Here is a 17,297-nt window from a genome sequence, read left to right as displayed (position 1 = left end):
TACTTGCCTAGACCTGGGATACTGGACGATATCAAGCACTGGTATAACTTTTAATAGGCAATGAGAGTGAAGTATAGTGTTTTTCATACATTATGAGCACACAGTGGAACTTTATAAGAACTGTCTAAAGGACCCCTGCATCCTATAGCACAGGGGTCTCCAAACTTTACTGTAATAAGAGCTACTTGTGTTCAATCCCAGTCATCCAGAGGTACTGATATTCGTACTAGTACTAATTCTGACCATAACAGAAGGGATTACATTAAGCAATATTACCAGCAATGATCACCTCAGTTCATCAGGCAGGGTTACCAGTTTTGTCAAGTTGGAATGCCTGACAGTCGTAGCTGCAATGATCCTGTATATAGTAACTGTAATAATTCTCCACAGTGTCACATGATTTTTCAATCAATTATAGGCTTTAAATTTATTTTGGAAATGCAAGTATTTTTGTTTTACAAATATCGGCTTTGAGTTATGAAAATAGACACCTTTTCATATCAAGTACATGTTCCAGTTGTGGTAAAACATTATTTTAACGAAGTAAAAGCCAATTTAGTAGGCTTGGCTGCACGGAGACCGCCCTCATCGCAGCCACAGACGACATCAGATCCCTAATGGACAATGGGGAAACTGCGGCCCTCATCCTCCTGGACCTCTCCGCAGCGTTCGACACTGTCTGCCACCGCACCCTGGTACAGCGCCTGAACAACACCGGCATCCAGGAGAAGGCCCTGGAGTGGATCACCTCATTCCTCGCCGGAAGAACCCAGAGAGTCCGCCTCCCCCCGTTCCGGTCAGCGGCCACCGAAGTCATCTGCGGAGTTCCACAAGGGTCATCGCTCAGCCCCACCCTCTTCAACGTCTATATGAGCCCCCTCGCAACCATCGCACGTCAACACAACCTCAAGATCATCACCTACGCCGACGACACCCAGCTGATCCTCTCCCTCACCAGCGACCCGGACGCCGCCAGAGCCAGCCTACACGAAGGGATGAAAGACGTCGCCGAATGGATGAAGAACAGCCGCCTGAAACTGAACTCAGACAAGACGGAGGTCCTCATCCTGGGATCATCACCATCCGCCTGGGACGACTCCTGGTGGCCCCCCGCCCTGGGAGCCACCCCCAAGCCAACGGACCACGCTCGCAACCTAGGCTTCATCCTGGACTCCTCCCTCTCGATGACCAGACAAGTCAACGCCGTCTCATCTTCATGCTTCAACACCCTGCGCATGCTTCGAAAGATCTTCCGGTGGATCCCCACCGAGACCAGGAAGACGGTCACCCAGGCCCTCGTCACCAGTCGGCTGGACTACGGGAACGCCCTCTACGCCGGCACCGCCGCCAAACTCCAGAAGAAACTCCAACGGATCCAGAACGCCTCAGCACGACTCATCCTGGACATCCCCCGACACAGCCACATTTCCGAACACCTGAGAGACCTGCACTGGCTCCCCGTCAACAAAAGAATCACGTTCCGACTCCTCACCCACGCACACAAGGCCCTCCACGACCTGGGCCCCAAGTTCCTCAACAGCCGCCTGACCTTCCACAAGCCCACCCGCCAGCTCCGCTCCGCCAGCCTCGCTCTCGCCACCGTCCCCCGCATCCGCAGAGCCACGGCCGGAGGAAGATCCTTCTCCTACCTGGCAGCCAAGACATGGAACTCCCTCCCCATCCACCTCCGGACAACGCAAGACCATCTCGCCTTCAGGAAGCAACTCAAGACCTGGCTGTTCGAGCAGTAGCGTCCCCCCCCCCCCAGCGCCTTGAGACCCTCCGGGTGAGCAGTGCGCTATACAAATGCCTTTGATTGATTGATTGATTGATTGACTTACAGGTAGCTGGAGAGGTACCAGTAGCTCATGAGCTACTTGTTGGAGAATCCTGATATAGCAAAAGAGAAGGGCACACTAATCAATATTTTTGGACAAATAAATTAAGAAGCCTAGGTGATAGTGTGACTCGTCTTTCTCATATACAATCTGAGTAAGGTTTTCAATCATATCTATGGAACCAATTCAATAAAGTTGATAGCCTGGGTACTATACGGTATTGTTAATTTTGTCTGGATCCCGTTATTATCCAGTTGATTTTATCTTAGAACTTCCTCTTACGTTCCACTCTACAGGTCGAGTCCGTCCTGGTGGCATTGTCCTACCAATGTGGATAGAGGTTGCCGATGAAGAAGCATGACACGATTAGCATGTAAGGCTACCTCTTCCAGAAAAAGGGTTCTTTCACGTGACCTAACAGACCATTACCCACCCAAATACGGTTTTGGAATACTCTAAATAAAGGGTATTACAAAAGTCACCTGAGAGCCACCACACCTTGTTGTAGCAACAGAGTTTCTCCAGGGAGGACGTATGGTGGCTACTTTTGCCTCTCCCTCTTTAGCTGCGTTTGTGTATATTAAGAAGCATACATCACACAAACAGATCAAGAGACATGCGTTCTCCTAAAGCTAATTTACTTTTTTTTTAAGAGTGCTGCTCGCAAGGTGGACGAAACAAGCGGTTGCATGTTAGCCGGAACAATGGGCAGAGACAGAGGTGGCTACAACGGAGGACTTGTATGAAGATGGAGACATTAGGGACTTTACACAGCTGGTGAAGGTAAATAATATACAGGCAGGTCACTTCCTACAACATGGTGCACAAAGTGAATCCCTACAAAAGGGGTGAAAATCAGGTCCTCTTTGAGGGGACCTTGACACCAAACCCTTTATGAAACAAAGAGCAGTACAGCTAGCCATGTACCCACAAGATGGAACAACATCCCAGTATCTATCAAGTCGACCCCAGCACTCCTCAAATTTGGTAAAGAGTTAGACTCATTTCACAATATGTTACCATTCACAAACAAGCTTCCTCTACTACTGGCTGACTTTAAGCGTGCCTTTGACCCTGTACTAGGCTCTCTCTTTTGAATAACATACGCATGTATAGTAGCCGGTACGCTAACACTGATGCTAGTACATGAGACCTTGTAAAGCATGTAGTTTAATTTGGGTTGTGTTTGATTCATGTTTCAGCCGCATACCAGCATTTTTTAGAGGACATTATCATCTCAAAATTGTGTCGTTTCATGTTGATCAAGAAAATGTATACATATTGTGCAGCCCAGACTATGCAACTAATCACGTGTAGGTGGTAACAGGCGTATGCATTATTGCAAGAGGGGTGTAGGGCATGGGTAATAGGAAATAACTCATAGTGGATATATATATATATATATATATATATATATATATATATATATACTGTAGCTCACTGGACGTACATCATGGGACACGGAGTGTGCATATCTTGGAGAACACGATATAGAGCTCAGAAGGTACACAAACTATGCACTTTACAGGCTACATTATACTGGGCACAGGTAGGGTACAGGGTAGATTATGGGACACACACATAATTTATGAACTTATATTACCAAGAAGCACATATATCTCTGGAGTGTATTTTTTAGCGTGCAAAAATAGAGAGCACATCTGCAGTGAAAAACTCACAGGCTATGTTATGACAGACTTGCAAGATACGGAGGCGGTTGAATGCAATTAGCGCGATACCTATGGAGGTTGCAGGACTCCCTTAGAGGCTGCAGGTGCCCACTGCAGACCTGGCACGCTCCCCATCAGGCTCCTGCCAAGGCTCACAGCCCGCGGTGCGCGCGCCGCCTCCTCGCGCTCAGCTCAGGACGGTTCGGCAGTGCAACGGCGCGCTCCGCTCGCTCGCCCCAGCCGGCCTCGCGCTGCACCGCCTGCGCCAATCGCCCTCTTCTCCGCCCGGGCAACATCTCATCCAGCACGCGCCAGCCCGAACTGTGACCAGCAGCCAAGAGAGGGACTGCGCAACTGGCCAATAACGAGTGTCTCCCCCACCTGGGGGTGGGCGCAATTCAAGCATGCCGTCTGGGTAACAGGCAGTCAGACAGCTCAACACCGACCAATAGTAAAGGCCCGGAAGGCGGGTCTTCGGCTTACTTCATAGAGTGACGCAAACGTTCGCGGCTCGAGGTGTGACGTCATGGGCACATGAGACTTGACAGGACTTTAGCCGGTGAGAAAGGGCCGGAAAGCGAAGGGTGGGGGCGCCTCTCGTCGACGTTTTTTTACTCAGAATTCAAAAGGGGCATTTGAATGCGCATGGACTTAACTACAGCCTCTATCTAACCCGTTTTGCGAGGACATTGGTTAACAGTCCTGGGACCAAACGTGAGCTCCGAAAGCCACCTTTTTCCTAAGGCGCTAAATGCCGTTGGCCAATATTTTGAGGAACACTATTACTTTCCTCTTCAGAAACAAAATCTTAAAATGTTCCTACAGGCGGCCAGTTACGAAAGGTATATGAAAGACCAACTTAATTTTTTTAAAGCAAATTGTATGCTTCTCCTGCTTCCCAAGATTTTATGTACTTTGTCATGGTTAAACTGTTTTCAAGAGTGGCCGTGGGCAGTAAGTATAAATGTCCATAAATTATAAATATCCTTTTCTGTTTGGACCTAATACCGGTAATTGTCCTGATCAATATTTGAGAGGGAGTTATCAAGGATTCTGGCTTTTTTGTCAAGTATAATTCATGTGCAGAGGCCCAGTCCCAGAGGCACAGACCTTACTACTAGCATGTCTTGTTAGGATTGTTGTATTTACTTATTTTTGGAATAAGTGGCCATGACCCAATCTAATGCTGCTATTTTCTGATAATAACATGAATTCACTCATTTGTATGTGCCTTTGTGATTGCTTATATAGTGCAAAAATGCAAATCTATGTGTGCTGTTATCTTTTACTATTCAATTTCTTTTTTGTACCTTCTTGGAGCAAACTAAAAGCCTTAGTATTATTGCACACATTTTAAACTAGTTTGAATTTTCTTATACTGAGTTGTATGTTACACGGATTAGCTAAGCTGTTCTACTTAGCATAGCCTGTTTTAAAATTTGACATTTCAAACGGGGATTTCAGAAAGTAGTAGATTCAGATCTAGCTGGGTGAATCCTGTATCTCCTTCTCAAAGCCTTCTTGTGTTCTTTCCATAAGAAGTGACTGACACCTACTCATTACTTCCTTTTTTGCAGGTTTCTGTTTATCATGTGTGCCAGCTTCTATTCACTTGCATTGAGAAAAAGTGTATAACTGTAGCACCGAAATATACGAATTTTAGCTCTACATGCTTCACATCATCCGACACGAAGATCTGGTCTGGTAATTAGGCAATTATGTTTCTCATTTTTAAATGCTTGTTGGCTGTTTTTGCATTAAACGCTTGTTTGAATTTTATGTGTTATCTCGAGTGCCTATTTTCTTTTACGAGGGAATTTGCAGAGGTAATGGCTAGTAAAAGAAGACTGAAGTAGCACTCAAATGCCACCCTTACTTGAGTACTTTGCAGTTTATATCAAATTTCAAAGGTCCTTACATTGGGCTACGATCCTTATCAGTCACTATGTAAAATGCCTTAGAATAATATAAATGTAATCATTTGCCACAATTGATGTTCTACTCAGGGTTATTCTTGTGCCATGAATGTTTATTATTCTTTTAGGGTTACATAATTTTATTGATGCCAAAGCACAGTTACTTTGCTTACAACCCAACCAGAGTCATGCATAATATTGCAAAGATGTACAAATAAGCCCACAGGCTTGGTTCACCAGCTTCTAGTTCCATAGACCAATGAACTGTTCTTTCATAGGGCATCAAGAAAGGCTTTAGATGATTCAACCTGTCCGAACATGTGAAGGAGGTCTTTATAGTTAATTTTCAGTTTTGCTGGGTTCCAAAGAAATTGTATGTAGATTGCTCACTCCATGAGAAATGAACATCAGGCAAGCCTGGTAGAAGCCACGTACGGAGCTCCTGTCAGGCTCTGTGTCTGAGTTGTGTGTCGGCAGCTGAAGGCACCAAAGACGGTGGACGGACATAGGATGGCCTGTGGCCACAGGAACACTTATCGCCGCTGTAGGAGCTTTTATGCCTGGAGGAAATGGCACAGAAGCGGCAGCTAGCTGGCGTCGAGCCCAGGCGATCCCCTGGGATTTCCCTGTTAATGCTCAGCGCTCTACAGTGAATACCACTCGCCTCCCGTATGGAAGCAGCAGCGGGTTGTGGCCTGATTTTTTCCATCAGGTTAGTGTATACCACCTCAATAACGTTTCCTGCTGCATTTAAAACATGCTTTGAACACGCATTAGGCCCTCACTGGTTTTGAGTGAGCTCCCTTCACTGATTTCTACAGACTTTGATTTTGCATTCTTTGCCTCTTGGGAGCGCAAATATTGGATTTACAGTGTGGCAATCTCTGCTGATGGTGACCCATGAATTTTTTCTTTGGGGGGAGGACTCGACTAAGCCTATTTTTTTTTTCATTTAATTGCTTAATCACATCCCTTGTGGAGTGCACTATGCTTTCCCAAGGGAAGGGAAACTCCTGGTCGCTACAGGAGGGGTCTGTGTAGTCACTGGTGCAGCTTGTGGCTTCCAGGATGAATCCTCATGTTGGCCTATAGCAAGCAGAGTTGAATACCATGACTCATTTGTTAAATCCCGTAACACCATTTCTGCCAAGGGAGCCAAAGCAATTACAAAGTGAGCCTGTAAACAGCATAACTGCTTTCCAGAGAAGGCTCAGGGGCTCAAGACTATGGCAACAGGAATGCAATCCCCCTCCTCCTCCCTGGAACATTTGCTATGCTCTTACACAGGTCAAGATAAAGAGAACTTACAAGCGCATAAGAAGCACAATTAGTGCTAGATGGATGCATAGGTTTTGTACTTTAAAAGCAGCAGGAGCGTTGCACAATGGTGATCGATCAGGTTCAAGTTGGGGGTGCGGTCCCTCCCCCGATCCCACACGTAAACGCCCGAAGGGAGACCACACAGCACACTCATGGTCAGTGGCAAGTCGTAATAAGATCTGTAAAAGAAACAAGTATAATTTTTCTTGCAAATAACATTTGTCATCTAAAAAGTGCTCCAATTGTTCCTTTCCTTGTTTTATAATCAGCAGGACGTTATTGGGGCCCTTTGCTATAATTTCTGTTGGTTCTGGAGGGCCATTTGGGGATTCAACCCACACCTTAGCACTGATGTTTTTATCTGCTGAACTTCCTGTTCCTTGCACGGTTAGAAGGGCTGGGGCAGTCTCCTTCCTCACCAATCCTCCATACACTGCACTTATGTCAAGTTGGACAATTCTGTCTCCAATCTGTATGAATAAATCAGCTTCTCTACTATTTAACAGAATAGCTTTGATTTCTATCTGTCCTGGTAACTTTCCTCTCCCCAATTGACCTTTGACTGTTTGTGGGACAGATCTTGGTCTTGGGCTGACAAATAGGACATTGCCAAATCACAGTTTTTATCAAATCTAGGGGAATGTGAATCCCTCTAATCTCTGCCCACATGTAAGTGGCTTTTTCTCCCAGGTGTCCACATTTCTGGTGCGCCCACATAGCCATCCCCACCAAGTCAGATTTCTGGGTTGACACTTCTGCCTCGGAACTTTTGTCTTTGTCGTCTGCAAGGGAATTGAACCAGCGTTCTAGTGAGTCAATGGGACAATGAGTATCTATGACTTTACTCTGTTTTAACATTTCCCAAATTTCCTGCCACAACTCTTTGCCACACACATCCTGTGTGTGAATGAACCAGTTATGTGCATGCCATGTGGGAAGCCAAATGGCTAATCCATTGGCAGTGGACCAAGAATCAGTGTAAATATGACAAGTCCCAAGCAGCTCTTGCTTTACAGCTTGATACACAGCATACAACTCTGCATATTGGCTACTTTTTCCTTCTCCTGTGGTGGTCAACAACTTTTCAGTAACTGGATTGTATGACACTGCTTTCCAATGTCTTTTGGTACCCACATATTTGAATGAATCATTAGTAAACCAAATATGCTTCCTATCCTCAAGGGACAAGAATTCAAATGGTACACCCCATTTCACTGGAGACTCCTTTACCTGCGGTACCTCCTGCAGTACCTCTCCTCATCCTCTACAGGGGCTTGAGACACTTGTTCATGTAGGGCTGCAGTGCCTGCCAGTCGTACTCGAGCCCTGTCTTGTATTGACCATTTCCAGCGTATGATACTAGCCTCTTGTGCATGTCCTATACGGTGAGATTTAGGTGAACTCATCACCCACTGCATGATTGGTTTCTCAGGTCTCAGAATTACATTATGACCTAGTGTTATTTGCTCAGTATCCACTAGAGCCCAATAACAGACCAAAAGCTGTTTTTCAAAAGAAATATAGTGCTCCCCAGAGTCAGGTAGTTTTCTCGTCCGAAATCCTAGGAGCACCCTCATCCTCCCTTGTTTTAGCCACATACTCCAATTTGTGTATTGTCCCTGAACAGTTACATGTAACTTAATGTCTCCCTCTTGCACTGGCCACCAGTCTAAGTATGTTGAATTATTTCATTTGCCAAATCAAAAGCACACTGCTCCTTTTCACCCCATTCTAACTCATGTTTTTTTTCTGGTTACTTTGTACCAAAGGGTTAAGATTTTACTCAGATGAGGGTTATGCTGTTTCCAAAAATCAAACAATCTCATGAAACTCTGTGTCTTCTGCTTAGTGCGAGGAATAGCACACTCCAACATCTTTTGTTTTACCTGTAACAATATCTCTCTATGTTCTGGATTCCACTGAATTCCTAGAAACTACACATTTTGCAGCAGTCCCTGTGTCTTGTCTGAATTAATTGTACACATCGTACTCTGCAAATTTGTCTGAATATATCGGTAACATCGTCAACTTCTTGCTGGGTGTAATCTTTTAAAGAATGCATTTCAACTCCTTCCAAAAACCGTGGGCTACTCTGTATTTTTCGTCCAAACATTGGCTGCACATGATTCTGCTCATGCAGCTCACACTGGCCCCCACCTTTTTTAACCTCCTTCTTACTGGAATGTGAAAAGTTAGATTCCCCTGTAACAGCTTATAATAACTTATTATTTTTTATCTTAAGTTGTTCCTTCAGTTTCTTATTTTCATATTCTAACTGTTTACATCTCTCATGCATTTTTCTGTAAGCAGACAAAAGTATCCAAACCCTCCTGTCAAGAACAAAAGGGATATCATTCCGTTCAAAAAGCACCTTTTCTAAACATGAAAAAACATTCAATAAGTTTGTTTTATCCAAGAACCCATCCCAAAACTTAGAAAGTCCTGCTAAACAAGAAAACACATTTTCCAAGACATCATAAGGCATTTTAATTTCACAGGCATTTTCAAACATGGTTTGCGGTGCTTCCTTTAACTCTCTGAATAAAAACATATTTATACTTTTAAATCGTGCACTCTCAACCTCCAACCTCTCTTTTTTAGACTGTCCGATCTACGCCAAAATGTTTTGCTTTTCACTAATGACCGAGCTGACAAAAATCTCTGGAATGCACTTCTTAGTTCAAAGAAGACATTTATTATTTCACCATGAGGTTGCTAAAAGAAGAGTAGCATGTTGAAAGCACACGTTTAAAAATAGTCACAGCAATGAAAGGAAAACATACCAAAATGATTCTCCACTGCAAAATATCCAGCAAATATATGTATCTATTTTATAATGCAAATCAAATAATGAATAAAAAATGCATCACTGTAGGGCCTGTCAGGTTCTTCATCTTTCTCATGCCAGCAAGACGATGACCCCGTTCGACTGCGAAAGAGAAAGAGATCTCTACCCTCACAGGAAAGATATCAGGCATCTGATGTCTAGAATCCTGATTGAGGCCATTGACCCTCTCACTGTCGCATTGGGTCTTTTTATATCTTAAAAAACCAAAAGGCGCTTTCTGGGGAAAAAAAGACATTTTGCAATTCAAACATGCTGACTAGTTTAGGTATGCTTTGAAAATAACACGTTGGGGTTTGGCCACAATCCCAAGATGTCAAATCAAAACAAGGCCTTTCCCTGCCGTCTGACTACGTCCTTATCAACCAAAGCCCTTGGTGAGAAAAAGCACGAAAACATGACAGAATGCACAGTTTGCAATGTGGAAAATTACGGGCAGCCCTTTACATGGCAGTGTCTAATGCTACGATAAAGTCAATAGGCAGAATGAATCTAAGGCTAAACTGAATACAAAACGTAGTCTGTAACTGGTGAACACTGGACAGTTAATCCAGGTGCAGCGTGGTGCAACACAAAGTCAGTGGTCAAAACACATATATCACTACAGCCCTAAAAGAGAAATTGTATCAGATGCCACGTGATTTTTCTTTCAAGATTTGTTTCTGATATGTCTTCTTTGGCAGTACGCCGCAGAAAATAATTTAAGAGCCTAACTAGTAGTTTTCAGCATGTGGAGACACCCACTCGTATCACCCAGCAATCTAAACTGAAAGTTCTTTATGAAGGCGGTTTTCAAGTTTTCCATTCTGTACAAGCATAGGATTTTTTACAATCAGTTTAGCAGTCAGGTTGGAAAGAGGGTTGGAGTATGGGCACTAGCACTAGCAACGGGCAACAATTAATGAAAAGCCAGTTGAGATAACAATATGATATTGCACTGCCACTTTTGGGATAGCAGGTGGGGAAAAGCATAATGTTATTTCTGTGCTAGGTTGGTTCCCTCATAGAGGGGTATTTTTATGTCAGTTGATATGACAATGTAGAAGTGATCAATGACATATTGCACTGCTACTTTGGGGATAATAGGTGGGGTAAGATTGGAATTTGGTACGCTATGTTGTTTTCCTCTTTGAGGGGTGTTTTTTGGTGCTTTTTCTTTCTGTTCTTTCTTATGTGCCTTCAGCAGCCTCAGAGGACCCTTGGGTGCCATGTCAATGCACCAAGCTAAGGGTAGAGGGGTGGAGGTTTGGGGCACAGGGCGTCAAGTGGGAGGGGGTCGTGGGAGAGGAGGGAGCTTGGGACGGGTCGGGCTCCAGGGTTCAATGGGAGAAGGCAGGGGTGGTGGGTCACAATTGTAGGAGTTCACGGAGCAAAGGAAACAGGAACATTTGCAGTAGATGGATGGAAAAATAGTTTGTAATATCTTGCAATAAGTTGGGAATAGTGTCATGCAATGTGAATGGCATGAACAACAGAGTTAAATGTCAAGGTATGCTAGCTTGGTTTAGATCTTTAAGAGCAGACATAATATATTTGCAGGAAACACACCTAAAAGAAAGTGGTCACTTCCCCCTTTATCTTTGAATATACAACATACATTCTCCCTTCTCATAGGCCTCACATTGCGGAGTGGCAATTTTAATTGTGCATACAGCCCAATCATAAGTTCTCAAGGTAGTTGGGGATCGGGGGGGCTAGATGGACTTTGGTTAAAATGCGTATGGGAAGTAAGTTATATAATCTTATAAGTTATTATGGTCCATAAAGGATGTACCTTCTTCCCTGTATGACCTTTATTCTCTTTTACAACATGAGATGGAACATTTAATAATAGGGGGGACTTTAATTTAATCCAGGATTTGTCACTAGACACATCATGTACAAATATCAGATGAAGTCCAAATCTTCCCGCGCACTGCAAGCTCTTATTCACAACTTTGCTCTTATTGATCCATGGCGGGCCCAAAACGAGTTGACATCTTAATTTACATGTTACTCGAAACGGTATGGCACAGTTTTGTGGTTAGATTTCTTTTTAATCTCCCATTCAGTTTCATGGGAAGAAACTGCTATTTTTAATAATGCATTTTCAGATCATTCACTGATCAGCTTAGCAGTGACTTTTACAGCAATACCCACCCCTAGAGCAAGATGATGCTTTAATAAAATACTTCTTATGGAAGACATCTGGATCACACAGGTGAAAAGCAATTTGGACGAATTTCTAAAGGTTAACATAGACACAGCTTCTGATTTCTCAGTATGGGAGGCTTTAAAGGTGTTCTTCAGAGGTCAGACAATTTAATTCTTAGCAGCTTGTAGTCAGCAAGAAAAACTACAGTATACATAGCTTTCTAAGAGTTTAGATGTAGTTGTAAAAATGCATGCCTATATCCCTAATAAAGACACACAAGGGATTTTGGCTAATGCTAAATTTAAATTTCAGGAGTTTTTTACTGCTAAAGAAATAGTTAATCATACATCCTATCTCCTGAGCAGACATTAGGAAAATTAATTTATAGGGAATTGGTGGCCTTGTCTCTGAAACGTTGTGCTAATGCTTACATCATTAAAAAGATCTTTGAGCCCCAGGCCAAAACAATATGCATGCATTCATCTGAGATTGCCCCGATATTTTTACAACACTATGCTAAAATATATTCAGAGACCAAAGGCAGCTCGAGCTCAGTTATTGAGGGCTGGTTAGGGAAGATTCAAATTCCCACTTTGACCTCAGAACAGGCAGAGTCTATAACCGCGCCTAAAACTGTGGAAGAGGTACAGATAGCAATTAAATCTGCAGTTAACGCCATACCTGTGGGAAAGACGGATTGGCGCCAAGCATTTCTAAGGTATTAGCGTAGCAACTAGCTCCATTCCTTGTACTACTTTTTAATCGGATTCTTCAGGAATTTTCCATACGGGGATACTTTACTGACTCTGTAGTAGTTAGCTTTCTTAAAAAGGATAAAACTGAGGAGGACCCGAACTCTTACTGCCCCATAAGCCTCTTAAATAGTGATTACAAGCTTTTCACGAAAATAATGGCAAATACGATTTCTACTGTAGCGTCTTCGATTAGTCATGGGGATCAAAACGGGGTTCTACCTAGGAGGTTAAGGTCTTCAAACATTTTTTGGTGCAGGCTTTTGACTTTATTTCTAGTCAGAAGGTGAAAGATGCTGCTATAATGCTGGATGCAGAAGAGGCATTTGATCTAGTCGAATGGGAAGTGTTATACACAATTCTTCATAAATTTGCGTTCCCGGTAAAGTTTATTAGCTTGCTAAGAAATGTATATGCCAGAGCGTCCATAATTATAAATAACCCTCTGGCTGGGGAGATAGTTATCAAGCATGGCACTCGTCAAGGTTGCCTAATGTCACCCATCTTATTTGTGTCATTTATAAAACCTTTAGCTTGCGCTATACGTCGGGATCAATCATTCGACCTCCTATAGCATGAGCTCCCAAACTCAAGTTACATGTGGATGATATTGTACTTTATTTAGTGGCAAGCAAGGCAAACATTCAGCATGCTCTAGATAAAATCAGGGAATTTACGGCTATAGGTGGTTATAAAATGATAAAATGAATCAGACTAAGTCGGAAGCTTCACTGTTTAAAAGCTCCTCGGAGATTCTTCCAGTAGCTACGCATCCCACATTTCAAGCCAGATGCCCCATTAGGTATTTAGGGGTTAAAGTTACTTCAAGCTATGCTGACCTGTATAATTGTAACTATAAATCTTTAATCGGGAAGATGCGGAATCTACTACAGCGCTGGGATAGTCTTCCTTTAACAATCATAGGACTTATTTCCCTTATAAAGAAGAGTCTCTTGTCATTGTTCTTATTCGCTTTGCTAATATTATAATTAAAATCCCAAGCTCTTTTTTTTCTTAGGCCATTAATTCCTACATTTGTACATTTATCTCGCAAAAGAAGCATCCAAGAGTTAAGCCCTCAGTCCTTCAGTTAACTCGGGCAGAGAGAGGCTTATCCCTACTAAGTTTTAAACACTACTATGAAGCGGCCCTTCTGAGCTGGCTAACCGTTGCTTCGATAAATACATCCGGTAATGGTAACTTTTACTTGAATACAATGTTAAAATCTGCCGGGACGAATGATGTCTCATTTAGACGGATTCCCAGACTTCCAAAGAGGACTCATTATAAGACACCTCAAACTATAGTTGATTGTTTTAACACTATCTGACAATGATATAAAATTCCATATTTCCATCCAGAGTTAAAACTTAAGCACTGCTCAGAGTTTGGTTTAAATTTAGATCTTTATGTGATTAATAGATGGGCAGCTCTGGGTTTTCGGGGGCTGATCGATTTTGTTGCAATAATCATTCAATCTCCTGGCAAACGCTTACTCAGGATAATAAAGAAGTGTCCCCATATCTGTATTTTGGTTAGTTTATTCATATACAGAATCTATACAGAAACTACCCCACAGAGGTGCCTGAAGTGGCTCAGAAAATAGCTTGGGCCTTTTTTTTTATCTCACATCTGTCCAGCATTGGAAACTGGTATAGGGTACTAGGTCAGGATCTAGGAATAAGTTTTGTGCCGGACCATTTGAGTAAGATAACGACTACTACAGGTTGTGTGGTAACTAAAGCCCAATGGGCGTATATAGCCAGATTACAGAAAAATACATTTGTGCGACTAATTTCAAACACATGGCCTTTTACAGTAAATGGATGTTGTATTATACTCCAGAAAAGGTTAAACAGATGCACAATGGGGCCAATGGTAGATGTTTTAGATGTGTGTCCAATTCTAGAGGCTGACTGCATATGATCTTTATTTGCCCTGAATTGAGCATGTTTTGGACTAACTTCTTTAATTAGATAGGGGTTTAGCTCAGGCGGGGAGTTATCCCTGAACCTTTAGGGGCTCTTTTCGGTATCCTGTCAGCAGCAAACAATCTCCCGAATAAACTTATCTAGTGTTGCTTTATTGCTACTTTAGTAGACCAGTCCTTAATTCTATCCAATTGGAAATCAAGAGGCATGCCTTCTATTGCTCAATAGTATACAAAAATGTCGAAGGTAATGGATCTTGAGAATTTGTACGCAAAGAGGAATGGAGCTAGCAAGCGATTTATAAAAAGTTGGTCAAATTGGGAAGGAAGAGGGGATTTAATGAATGAATGCGTAGCTAATGCTATTCGCTAACAGTATAAATCTCTATGTGTCTGGGTATATTTAGCTTATGAGCTTATTATATGAAATGTTATTCAAGGATTACATTATTATCTGTCTGCTGCATTAGGATAAATAAAACAAGAGCGAAAAATGAACATCAGTTGCGATATGTGTAGGAAAGCACCCTTTTTGGCATGGTGAGCCCCCACATTTTGCCTGGTATCTGATGGAATTTCAACTGAAAGTGTACTGGGTTCACGCTAACCAGGTCCCCAGGACCAGATCTTTTTCCCCTAAAACTGCACAGTTGTTTCACCAATTGGCAAAACCTTTAGCACCCTCTAAGTCCCTAGTAAATGGTACCCCTGGTACCTAGGGCCTGGGGTTCTAAAGATGGTCCGTAAGGGCTGCAGCACGAATCATGCCACCCTAAGGAACACCTCCCCAAGCACACGACAGGCTGCCATTGCAGGCTGCATGTCTTGGTGCAGATAAAAGTGAAAACACGACATGGCACACAGTCTGTGTGCTATATCCACTAACACAGCATATCTGCATGGGCAAATATGCCCCTGCTATGTCTTTGTTGATTCTCAGACATAGTAAGTGACCAGGGAAGCCATTTTAAACACGTGCTGGACACTGATCACTACGAGTTTCCCAGCTACATGATAGCTTCACTGAATTTAGGGATGTTTGGTATTAAACATCTCAAATTGGTGAACCCACACTGATGCCAGTGTACCAATACATGCACTTAAAGGGCACCTTAGAGGTGCCCCCTGAAAACCTACCCACTACTAATCTTTTAATTGACTGGTCCTGACCAGTTCAGCCACCTTAGCCACGTTTCTGACCTCCGAAGGTGAGAGCCAGCGCTCTCGGGTTCCAGAGACAAAAGCCTGCACTGGGGGGGTGGGGTGCGTGTTGACACCTCTCCAGGCAGGATGGACATTCCAGGGTAGGAAGCTTCAAAGGCCTAGCCGCCTTTGTAATGTGACCCAGGTCTCTCCGAATGGCAAAGATGACCAACCTCCCTGTCCTGACCCCACTTTTGACAGCAAGACAGGTGGGAAAATTAGGCAGATTAGGAGGTGTGCCCACTTCATACCAGTCCCATCCCTAGGGTGGACAAGCTGAAATGAACACCACTTTTTAAATTCCTTCATTTTGGTTTGGACGGAATTAGGCCGCTAGGGTCAGGGTTATGCACACTTCCCAACGGAAGTGGTCATACAAAGGGAGTAGTCACCCTAAATGTGGGCTACCCATTGACTGCCACTTGGCACTCCCTGTAGCACCCCTAAATTGAGTATTTAGGTGGTACCCATGAACCCCAGAACTCAGATCCTGACGAACTAGGAAGAAAAGGACAAAGAAGAGACGCACCTGCAGAAGAGGAGAAGAAGAAGCAGCTGACCTGGTACCAACTCCGCTGGCCTGCCTACAGTCCTCGATGGACTCTGCACCAAAAGACACCTCACCCTGCAGCTGAACCTCCAAAAACTTGGGAGGACTGCCTGCCCTTGAAAAAGACTCAAGTCTCCTGTGAGCATCAAACCTGCTCCCCAACCAACTCTAGAGAAAGGACTCTGAAGCTTCTGGAACCGCAAAGACCTGACACCTGGAGACACCACTGCACCGCCGTCACCAACCCAAGTGGGAGTGGACCTCCGGTGCCAGCAAGGTTCCTCTACTGTCCCGAGTCTACGTCCATCATGGATTCACCCCCCCTGGACTCCCTGAAGTCACCTGCAGCCTCTGCATGCATGCCCCATCTCCAGTGTCTCCTGTGATGAGAGAAACCTGATGCTTCAAGCAACCATTGCACCCGTCATCGCCAGCCCGAGCTGAAGTGGACCCCTGGTGTCAATGACGTCCACAAGCTCTCCTCAGTGTGAGTCCACTGTGGTTTCACCCCTCCTGGACTCCACAACGACGCCTGCAGCCTCAGACCACAGGGCCCCCCAACCATGAGGACTCCTGGACAAGGAAACCCGACGCCAAAGGTCACCCCTGCACCTGTCCCCCCCCGGGCCATGGTGAAGAGGAACAAAGGTGCATCTACGTCTCCGAGCCCCCCATGTTTGCAGCTTATCTGTTGGTTGTTCCCGACTGGTCCTCCCAGTCGGGCCCTGCAGCCTAAATTCACGGGGACCAATCCCCATTGAAATACATTGGGCACCCGACTTGGTACTGCACCTCTGCATCTGGCCGCCCCAGTGCTGCCCAGAGTGACCTGTTGGTGTGGTCCTGACCCTTGCCCAGTATTCACCCTAAAACTACAAGATTGATCCTGTGAGTTGCCGTAAAGTGCTTGTTTGCTGAATGTGTTTTCCTTCCATAGGTTAACATTGAAGAACTCAATCTGCACAAATTGTTGATTTTTGCAAGTGAAAAGAATTTATGCTTAAATCATACTTACCTTATAACTAAGTTTTTGAGTTTAAAGTATATCTAAAAAGTGTTATTTTTCTAAATTTGTCTCAGATTTATTCTTTGAGTGTGTCTCATGTATTGCCTCAGTGAGTACGCCAAATAATTAGCAC

General features: G+C 43.9%; 1 protein-coding gene across 1 annotated transcript in view; it reads right to left on the bottom strand.

Moving 5' to 3' along the window:
- Positions 1 to 3,839, bottom strand: part of FMN1 (formin 1) — a 453,758-nt gene extending 449,919 nt beyond the window's left edge. The window contains exon 1 of the mRNA XM_069208999.1: positions 3,578 to 3,839. The gene's annotated coding sequence lies outside the window, so the exon portion shown is untranslated. The remainder of the gene's footprint in view (positions 1 to 3,577) is intronic.
- Positions 3,840 to 17,297: the final 13,458 nt, after the last annotated feature.

This window comes from Pleurodeles waltl, chromosome 9 (genome assembly GCF_031143425.1).
Source record: "Pleurodeles waltl isolate 20211129_DDA chromosome 9, aPleWal1.hap1.20221129, whole genome shotgun sequence".
NCBI classification, from domain to species: domain Eukaryota; kingdom Metazoa; phylum Chordata; class Amphibia; order Caudata; family Salamandridae; genus Pleurodeles; species Pleurodeles waltl.
The sequence above is the reverse complement of the archived record's forward strand: the minus strand, read 5'-3'. Positions and strand labels throughout refer to the sequence as shown.